We start from the raw sequence: 11,411 nt of genomic DNA on the forward strand, positions 1-11,411 counted from the left end.
TGCGATGGGAAGGCATCACGACCAATTTTGAAATGTGCAACGATGAGATGGCATGCAGATTTAAAAGTGTGATGAGGCGGCATTGTAACGAAATTGTGCAGCGATGAGGCGGCATCGCGACAAATTTCAGATTTGATCAAATTTAAAAACGATAGGACATCGCGACCAAATTTAACGTGTAATGATGAGACTGAATTTTGAAATTGATGAGCGGCATGGCGACCAAATTTTAAAATCTGCGGCATCGTGACCAAATTTTGAAATGTGTAATGATGAGCGGCATCGCGACCAAATTTTGAAATGTGTAATGATGAGACGACATCGCGACCAAATTTTTAAATGTGTAACGACGAGACGGCATCGCGATCGAATTTTGAAATGTGTAACAATGAGACGGCATCACGACCGGATTTTAAAATGTGTAACGATGAGACGGCATCGTGACCGAATTTTAAAATGTGTAACAATGAGACGGCATCGCGACCGAATTTTAAAATGTGTTATGATGAGACGGCATCATGATCGGATTTTGAAAAGCGTCCGATGAGACTGCATTGCGACCAACTTTTGGGGAAAATGATAAGATGGCATCGCGACCCACTTGGGAAAAAATGTAAGATGAGATGGCATCGCGACCAATTTTTGAACAACGTAAGATGAGATGGCATCGTGACCGATTTTTCAAAGTATATGGTGAGGTGGCATTGCATCCCCCCAAAAAAACTTTTTTTTTTTGCCGCGGGGCCGCAGCCTAGGTCACGGTGCTGCCACGCTGTACCGCCAAGTGCATGCCCATGGTCTCGTGGCGCCACCAAGGCTTGTTTTCTATAAAAAGGGGGGGGTGGCCCTCATTTCTCATCCTTCCCTCCCCTTGGTTTGGCTCTTTCCCTCTTGGGCTTCCACCCTCTCTTCTTTCTCTCTCTTCCTTGCTTTTTCTCATTTTTCGCTTTCTTCTTGGTTTTTTTTCTCATTTTTCTCCTCTTTTTGGCTTTTCTCATTTTTCTCTTGTGAGCCATTTGCCATGTGTTCATCCAAACGAGGTAGGCCATCATCCTCTTCTTTTGAGGTGTCCGACGACTTGAAGGCAGATTGGTACCCGGGCCATATTCTGGTGGACACCGTGCTCCACAAGTGCTGCACCATCTGGGGTCAGGCTCTCAAGAAGGTAAGTGGTGCTTGCCTTTTCTTTTCTTTTTATACAACGCATGTTCTTGTTCAATATTTGATTCCCACCCGTTACCTTCTAGGAGCTTTACTCCCATGGTTACAAGAAGTATTGTCGTACCAATGACGTCTTGTCATGGTACTTGCGTCTTCATCCTGCGGTGAGGGAGAGGGTGGACTTGACTGGCTTGGGTCGTACTACTCAAGTAGTTTCACCCAAGCTAGATACTACTGTAGTTCACGCTTTGGCGGACCTCTGGTGGCCATTGACTCACACATTTCATCTGCCTGCTAGGGAGGTAACCATCACCCCTCTGGACTTCTTCATGATTACAGGGATCCCCTTCTCTAGGAGACCCGTTTCTGTGACTCCTTCCCTTGAGATGAGATCCCTTGAGGATATTAGGAATCTCTTGGGTTTCACAGTGACCTCTCGCGTCATTCTCTTGTCCACCCTGAAGAAGGAATGGCACAACCGTGTTATTGATGACAACTCCCCTAGGGAGTTATTGGACTAGGCTACTAGGAGTTTTCTCCTTTATCTTGTCTCCAATGTCCTTTTCTGTGACAGGCAAGGCCGTACAAATACTCTTCTTGCTTGTTTCTTTGAGGATTTTGATGAGGCAGCGTCCTTCGACTGGGGCAGGTTTGCCTATGCTCACTTTTTGAGGATGTTAGATCGTCTTGCCTTCGGCGCTCCTAGCTTGACCGGTTGCGCCTACGTTCTTTGGGTATGCTACGCTCCCCTGATCCCTCCTTTTTTTTTTCTTTTAGCCTTCAATCTTTGTTTGGTTCTCGATATTGCTCTCTTATTTTCTTGACAGGTCTGGTGCTATGAGGTTCTAGAGATCCATGCCCCTGGTCTCCCTGATGAGTCGGCTCCTTACATCCTCGAGTGACTCGCTGGGGGAAGGTTGGGTGTTCTATTATCGATGAGCTACAAGTACGTCTTCAGCTCAATGATCTAGCAGTTAACCGGGTAATGATTAAAGAAACTTCTCTAAACCTTTCTTGTTGTCTCTGAACTGATTCCCCTTTGCTTGTTTAATTGAATCAATTTTGTTGGCAGATCCGTTGGCAACCCTACGATGAGGAGCAGATTGTGTATCCCGATGACTTGGAGGAGTATCGATTCGCCTGTGGGCTTATTGTTTGAGTTAAACTAAAACCGCAAGCGTACGGGTCAATCGTAGCTACGGGTCAAACACGAGGAGATATACGCCACTCTATTTAACTAACTTAAAAGTACTACAAAGTGAACCAAATTAAAGTGTTAAATTAAACTAATTAAACTAACGAAAATCAATGCCTCCTAACTCATAAGCATCTAACAAAATTAAGGGATTAAATCGGCGTCCTAACACATGAGTATCTAACCTATCAAACTAAAGTGAATTGAAAGGAATAAAAATGCAGCCACACATACTAACCACATAAAAAGAAATAAGGGAATAAAAATGCATCCATAAACCACAACCATATAAAATTAAAATAAAAGAAATAGAGGGGGAAGAAGAAGAAGATAGAGAGAGATAGAGGAGATGGAGAATGAGATTGAGAGTTTAGATAGTAAGACCTGGATGTGCTTGCATGAATGTAATTGAAAAGCTTAGATACTTGCATAAACTTACCATGGCCTCCTCTTCTAAATCTTCAAGTCTTGTCATCAACTTAAGAACTTAGACTAGAAGGCTTAAAACCTAAACTAGAATTAAGAAATTACAACCCAATTGAAGACTTAAATTGAAATTAAAGCATAAACTAAACCTATTATAACCATTAACTAAAAATCATAAAAGCAAACTAGAACTTAGAAAAGCCAAAAATCACAACTTAGAAGGAGAAGAAGAGAAGAAATTTCACTAAGTGAATGAGCAATTTTTACAAGAAAGGTAGGGGGTATTTATAGGTGGAAGAGAGGAGAAGAGAGAATATGGAAGTGTAGGAGAAATATTCCCTAGGAAAAGAGAATATTCTCTTCTCTTTCCTCTTTTACAATGCCTTGAATCCTAAAAAAAAGAAAAAAAAATAGAAAGAAGAAGAAGAGAAGATTGTTTACATAGACCTTCTATTTCTAGAAAAGTAAACTTCCAATTCTAACAAGTGCTTCCTTTTCTTTGTAGATATCTTCTCCAAGCAATAAAATCAAAGCATCTTTGATTTTTCAACCTTCTAGAGATGAGAAAATATAAATCTATTCCAAGTAGAATTTCCAGAAGTGCCCTTAAGAAGTTGGAGGAGAGAGAGAGTAAGGGTGATGACTAGGATTCCTTCAAGAATAAATAAAATACCCATTCTGTCCTTCAGAAAACGTGGAGCATGGGATGTTTATATAGGCCTCACCATTGTGTTCCTTGCGAAAAATCACCCAAAATAGACCCAAATTTCGTCCAATTCGGAGTTGGGGAGCCCAAGATATCTCAAGTTGAAGTTGGACTGTCCATAGCCTTCCAAATGGAATCTTTCGGGTACAGTAAAGTAACTTCTGATAATTGCATTAAGGCTCCTGGAATCTGAACTTCCGCTTCACTTTGTCTCCGTCCGACTGTCAATAATTATAAATAAACCCCTACAGACCATTTTCGCGCATCGTTACGGAAACGGCCATAACTTCTTCGTTTCAACTCGGAATCAAGTGCCGTTTAAACCGTTACGAAGCTGACTCGATGGGCTATGCATCCATACTATTAACACCTCTAGAAAGCTTATAAACATATTCTTAGCATCATCTCCTCTATTTTCACAATAATTCACCTAAACCCTGAAAAGCACAAGAAAGCACCAAGTAACTCTGTCCAATGTGGAAAAAGGTATGCTTTATGCCCTAAGATTTCACACATAAATGTGCTCATCAGATTCCCCCACACTTGAACGTTACTTGTCCTCAAGTAAAGCAAAAGATAAATTAACTTAGAATGCAAAAAAAAATCCTAACTCACTTTCGTAGGAATCACGGTTGCACTTAGCATGTGCAACAAGCCTTTCAACCCCTAGGTTACCCCTAGTGGACGAGTTGTGTCTCGTGGGTGTTTGCAGTGAATATACACCCAAAATTCAATAAATCAAAAAGAATGATGTAAATTTTTCTCATGGCATAAGTAAGATAGGGCACATAATCTCAAAGAAATACTCAACTAAAGATTAAGGAGCCAAAGGTTCCCCCACACTTGAATTTTATCACCCCACATCAATTCAAGTAACAAGCATGCATCAAGGTCAAGGGATCTCCTCATATTTTCTGAACACTACTCACCTTCAAGTAAATCACTCATAGTACTGATGGAACCAAAGACTTAGGCATTGAGTATTTTTTACCATACTTTCTTTTCCAGGCATTAAGGCAAAAGCTTTTTTTTTTTTTCCTCAACAATAAACTCTTTTTCTACTCTACTACTGTTCTCTGAATGACATGGTGGAGCATACACCAGACACCCAAATACTTGGTAGCTTTGCTTTTTGCATGTATCCATAAGCCATTGAAACATTGATGTAAGAGTTTTTTTTTTTTTTTTTTTTTTGAGTTTCCTTCCAAGGAATTTTGATCAAGTCACCTTGCTTCATGAGGCACAGTGCCCTGTCTAGTCCCAAGGAATGCCACTTTTCTTTCTGTTTCTCTCTTTTTTTTTTTTTTTTGTTCATTCACTTTCACTTTCATGCCTTGCCACAAACAAATTGGTCTCAACTTCTAGCCAAAAGATCAAAGGGGTCCATAAACACATAGAGGAATCTAACCATCACATGAAGTAGCACTCATATTTTCAAACTCAATCCCCAGCACCGGATACAAACCAACTACCATCCTTAAAAAAGGATTTTTTTTATTATTTTGCATGCTAGGGGACCTAATTCCCTCTCACTCTCACTTTGCAAATTTAAGAGACTTATGCACATAACCAAAAACTATCGCCATAATCAAAATTCACAAAATTCACAATTAAAATCCAACACAGCCCCCCCCCACACTTAATTCATGCAGTGTCCTCAATGCATGCAGAAAAGAAAGAATAAGGACAAGGGAGGGGACACATACCAGGATGTCAGGGGTCAAGGTAAAGAGGCTCATGGAGATCCATGACCTCTTCTTCAACTAGAGTAGGCATCTCTATGTACGGCTTCAATCTTTGGCCATTGACCTTGAAAGTAGCTCCTGTACTTGGATTGAGGACTTCAACAACCCCATGAGGATAAGCTTTTTGAACAATATAGGGGCCATCCCATCTAGAACGCAGCTTACCTGGAAAGATATGCAAACGAGAATTGTACAATAAAACTTTCTGGCCTACCTCAAAAGATCTTCTCAAAATGTGCCTATCATGGAAAGCCTTGGTTTTTTCCTTGTAAATCTGGGCATTCTCATTTGCCTCATTCCTAAGCTCTTCCAACTCAGATAGTTGGAGTTTCCTATGGGCACCTGCAGTGGGTAGGTCAAAGTTAAGCTTCTTGATAGCCCAAAAGGCCTTATGCTCAATCTCTACAGGTAAGTGATATGCCTTTCCATACACCAGACGGTATGAAGATTGACCAAGATCGATCTTGAAGGCTGTCCTATGGGCCCACAATGCATCTAACAACCGGTTAGACCAATCCTTGTGGTTCGGGTTTATGATTTTCTCAAGAATTTGCTTGATCTGCCTATTTGAAACCTCAACTTGGCCATTGGTCTGGGGATGGTAGGGTGTGGCCAACTTATGGACGACACCATACTTTCTCATGAGGGCCTCAAAAGGCCGATTACAAAAATACTTGCCCCGATCACTAATGATAGCCCGGGGAGTACCAAAACGGGAGAAGATGTTCTCTTTCAGAAATTTCATAACCACCTTGTGGTCATTGGTCTTACAAGCAACTATCCATTTGGACACATAGTCCACAGCAGGTAATATGTATAGGTTATCAAAAGAGTTAGGGAAAGGCCCCATGAAATCAATACCCCATACATCAAACACCTCAACCACCAGAATTGGGTTGAGGGGCATCATATTTCTCTTCGTAAGACGCCCTAAGGATTGACATAAAGAACATGCCTTACAATAAGTAAAAGCGTCTTTAAACAGACTAGGCCAATAAAATCCACACTGTAAAACCTTGACTGCAGTCTTATTAGGCCCAAAATGGCTTCCACAAGCCTAATCATGGCAAAAAGATAAGACAGATTGTTGCTCATGATCAAGGACACATCTCCGGATTACCTGATCCGAACAAGTCTTAAAAAGATAAGGATCATCCCAAAAGAAATATTTAACCTGTGAAAAGAAATGATTCTTATCTTGGGTGGACCAATGTGCAGGTGTCACACCCGTAACCAGATAATTAACAATGTTAGCAAACAAAGGTTCACTAGACATTGCCATCAGATACTCATCAGGAAAGTTCTCATTGACTGGAGAGTCGATAGTCAAAGAATTAGGCAGCCGGGATAAATGGTCTGCAACCAAATTTTCACACCCTTTCTTATCCCTAATTTTAAGATCAAATTCTTGTAACAAAAGGACTCACCTAATGAGGCAAGCCTAGGCATCTTTCTTCTGCATAAGATATTTGATAGCTGCATGGTCAGTATAAACAATCACATGTGATCCAACCAAGTAGGGCCTAAACTTCTCGAAAGCAAACAAAACAGCTAAAAATTCTTTCTCAGTGGTGGTATAATTAAGTTGTGCATCATTAAGAGTCCTACTTGCATAACACATCACATGGGGCAATTTATTGATTCTTTGCCCAAGAACAGCCCCTATAGCAAAATCACACATAAGCTCAAATGAAACTGTCCAAATTGGAGCTTGAATAATGGGGGCTGAAGTCAACACTGTTTTCAATTGCTCAAAACTATCCTGACACTCAGAAGAAAAATCAAATGGGCAGTCCTTTGCCAAAAGAGAGGTGAGAGGTCTAGCTATCTGGCTAAAATCCTTGATGAATCTTCTATAAAAATCTATATGGCCAAGAAAAGATCTAATGTCCTTCACACTCTTGGGTGGTGGTAAATTGGCTATAAGGTCCATCTTAGATCTATCAACATTTATCTCTTCTTTGGACACAATGTGACCAAGAACTATACCTTGCTTCACCATGAAGTGGCACTTCTCCCAATTCAGGATCAAGTTCTTTTCTATGCATCTTTTAAGAACCAAAGAGAGATGATGCAAGCAATGAGAAAAGGTAGAGCCGTGAATAGAGAAATCATCCATAAACACCTCTAGGAAGTGCTCTAGCATATCAGAAAAGATACTCATCATGCACCTTTGGAATGTAGCAAAGGTTTCATAAGGGCATGTGAAAGTGGTTTTGTGTTGGTCCTCTAGAGCAATAGGGATTTGGTTACAGCCTGCATAACCATCAAGAAAACAATAATATTTATGGTCAGCTAGTCTCTCTAACATCTGATCAATAAAAGGCAAGGGGAAGTGGTCCTTCCAAGTTGCCACATTCAATTTCCTATAGTCAATGCACACTCTCCATCCCGTTTGGATACGGGTTGGAATTAACTCATTATTGGCATTCTCAACTACAGTGACTCCTCCTTTCTTAGGCACAACCTGCACAGGACTCACCCATTGGCTATCAGAAATAGGATAAATGATGCCATGATCCAAGCATTTTAGGATCTCTTTCTTGATTGCCTCTATCATCACAGGATTAGCCCTCCTTTGGGGTTCCCTAGAAGGTTTGGAACTCTCCATCAGATGTATATGATGTTAAACAATGGAGGGGCTAATACCTTTGATGTCAAACATGGTCCAACCTATGGCTTCCTTATGGTCCTTTAGAAGCTTAATCAACTCTTCTTCCTGAATAGAAGTCAAATTAGAAGCAATAATAACAGGAAGAGTATGATCATGTCCTAAGAAGGCATACTTGAGGTTGGAGGGCAATGCCTTCAACTCTAATGTGGGGGGCTCAATAATAGAGGATTTGGGAATGGAAGTGGATAGGGGTCCAAGGGGCTCCAAAGGTGGTTGGATGCTCTAGACCTCAGATAAGGGGGTATCATCAACACCCTCCAATTCCTGCATACATTCTTGAAATCCTGAATCAAAATCAATCTCAAAGAACGTATCAATATCATCGGGAAATCCTTGAAGCATATGCACCTCATCATCCATATCAGGCTGCTTGCCCAACCTAAACACATTGAAGTCAACAGAAGTATTGCCAAAAGATAAGTTCATGAGACCATTCCTGCAATTGATTAAAGCATTACTGGTATCTAGGAATGGTCTACCCAATATGATTGGGATTTGGTCCTTGAAGTTGGCAGTGGGTTGGGTATCTAAAACAATAAAATCCACAGGAAAAATAAATTATCCAATCTTCAACAGAACATCCTCAATCATTCCCTTAGGAACTTTAACCGACCGATCTACAAGTTGAAGAGTAATTTTGGTCGATTTCAGTTCTCCCAATCCCAGTTGTTGGTAGACATGAAAGGGTAAGAGGTTCACACTTGCACCAAGGTCCAATAAGGCATGATCAATAGTGGTATGGCCTATAGTGCAAGAGATGGTGGGGCTTCCAGGATCCTTATGCTTGGCTGCTACTGGCTGTGAGATTAGAGAACTAATGTTAGCAGCCAAGAATGCCTTTTTGGGCACATTGGTGGTCCGCTTTTGGGTGCATAAGTCTTTGAGGACTTTAGCATAAGCGGGGATCTGGGCAATAGCATCCAACAAAGGGATATTCACCTGAACCTATTTGAACACATCCAATATCTTCTCCACAGAAGGAGACTTCTTGCTAACTAACCTATTTGGGAAAGGGGCAGGTGGGGTATAAATTCTTTCAGGGTTGGTCTTTTTAACTTCCTCAATAGAATCCTCTTTGGTTTCCTCAACCAAATCATCTGGTATATCTTTAGGTTCATCAGACAAACCTGGAATAGTAGGCACTTCAATGGCCTCTTCAGAAGGGGGAGAGTCAACAGGAGTATGAGATGGTAAAGACTGAGGTGCACTAGCCTGTTGATACTCATGGCCACTCCTTAAAGCATAAACAACATTTACCTGTCTGGAGGGCCCTTGTTGCTGTTGGCCTTGTGCAACATTGGTTGGAGGAGCTTGGGTACCTTGCTGAATATGAACCTGATGCCTAAGATTTGGCTCAGGTTGGCTAGGTAACTTTTCTATTTTCCTCTCATGCAGGATTGTGACAAGCTGGGTGAGTTATTTTTCCATGTTATTATGGTTTATCATGAGAAGAGCTATCTTGTTGTCCATCTCATTCAGTCTTGTTGCCTCTCCTGTATTGGTAAACCCTGGGGATTGCTGATAAGGTGCAAGGAGAGGAGGCCTAGCAAAATTAATAGAAGGTCTTGGATGAGGACGAGGGGGAAAGGGGTTAGGAGACATTCCTTGGCTTTGTGGTGCATAGTTGGGCCTTTGGGCACCAAGCTAGCCTTGATGGTTAAAGTTGGATGGGCCTGCTTGGTTCCCTTGATTCCATGAGAAATTGGGGTGATTTCTCCATTCTGGATTGTAAGTATTGTTATATGGGTTATTTTGGTAGAGAGCACTTACATTCTTAGTGCTGGAATTGCCCACCAAGGTGTTGGGGCATTCCTCAGAAAGGTGTCCAGGGGTTTGGCACCAACTGCATACCGACACATGGTTGACCTGGCTGACCGGATTAACTGATATAGACTCTTTAAGAACTATGGACTCCAACCGTTTTATGAGGCTGTCAAGTTTGGCCTCCTTGGCTGGCATACCCTCAATGAGATACCCCTTAGTGGTCCTTTTAGCCTCTTGGGAAGATTCTCATTCCCTAGTCTTATCAGCCAAGTTGGTTAAGAATGTCCATGCATCATTCTCCTCAGAAAAAGAAGTAAAGCCTGCTGAACACATAAACTCTACAAGTTGCTTGGTCTGATAATCAATACCCTTATAAATAATTTGGCATAGCTGCCACAAGTCAAAACCATGGTGAGGGCATTCTAAGAGGAAGTCCTTGAATCTTTCCATGAATTTAGAAAAAGACTCATATGGTTTCTGCCTGAACTGGAGGATGTCACTTTTAAGCTTATTGATCTTGTGAAGAGGGAAGAATTTTCTCAAAAAGACAATGGTGAACTCATCACATGTATTAATGGAGTTTGTTGGCAGTCCATAGAGCCACTTCTTCACCTAGTCTTTCAGGGCAAAGGGTATAAACCTAAGCCTAACTGCATCATTAGTCAAATTCTGGACCTTAATTAGAACACAGACCTCCTCAAATTCCCTAAGGAAGAGATATGCATCCTCATTAGCCATCCCATGGAAATGGGGTAGCATGCTGATGAAGATGGTCTTGAGTTCATAGTTATTCCCTGTAACAATAGGCAGACTAATGCATGAGGGCTGTGCAGCCCTGGTGGGGTAAAACCTATCCTTAAGAGTCTTGGGTTGTTGGTCACCCATGGTCAAAGGTGATAGAAAAGGTGGCCTTCTAATAAGACGATTACTTGAATCATGAGTCCACACCTTAGCCACCTAAACAGATATGAGGTCTCCTTTAGAAAAATAAAACACTTAAAAAAAAAAAATAGAAACAAGAGGGAGCCCAAGGTAGATAGTGCATCTCTATCCCTCAAAAAGTGAAACAATGATTCAAAAGCTGTAAGGATGCCAAATAGGTTGACAGCAAGAAAACCCATATAGTCTTCTATAGCCACCTACGTGTGACTCCAGTATGGATTCTGATGTAGAATGGAGGTCTACTATACGTTTATGTTTCCAACACTCTCACTATGTCGCTTTCCTGTTATCAAGAGTGGTCACCTCCAAAGATAAGTCACATGTCAATCCCCCCAACCAAGTCAAGATGTAGCGTCATAGGTAACTTAATCCTATGAGGGACACCAAAAGATGGAGGGTCAAAGCATATGAAAGACTTTAGATTAGGCGCACACTATTTGAAACAGAAGAGAAACAAGAAGAGGTTTTCAAAAACTGGTTTTTTTTTTTTTTTTTTAAATAAGAGAAAATAATAAACTAAAATACTTCGAACTACTTAAAAATCAGATAAATAAAATGGACAATAATCTCCCTGGCAACGGTGCCAAAAACTTGTTTGAGTTAAAATAAAACCGCAAGCGTACGGATCATTCGTAGCTACGGGTCGAACACGAGGAGATATACGCCACTCTATTTAACTAACTTAAAAGTAATGCAAAATGAATCAAATTAAAGTGTTAAACTAAACTAATTAAACTAACGAAAATCAATGCATCCTAACTCATAAGCATCTAAAAAAATTAAGGGATTAAATCGGCG

The 11,411-nt window shown here is 40.9% G+C and overlaps 1 non-coding gene across 1 annotated transcript; it reads left to right on the forward strand.

Annotated features, from left to right (window-relative positions):
- The first annotated feature begins 10,074 nt into the window (after window positions 1-10,074).
- LOC122657185 lies at window positions 10,075-10,181 on the forward strand. The gene has a single exon (XR_006332254.1). It is a non-coding gene; the product is annotated as a small nucleolar RNA R71 (small nucleolar RNA).
- The last annotated feature ends 1,230 nt before the right edge of the window (window positions 10,182-11,411 follow it).

This window comes from Telopea speciosissima, chromosome 3, assembly GCF_018873765.1.
Source record: "Telopea speciosissima isolate NSW1024214 ecotype Mountain lineage chromosome 3, Tspe_v1, whole genome shotgun sequence".
Taxonomy (NCBI): Eukaryota; Viridiplantae; Streptophyta; class Magnoliopsida; order Proteales; family Proteaceae; genus Telopea; species Telopea speciosissima.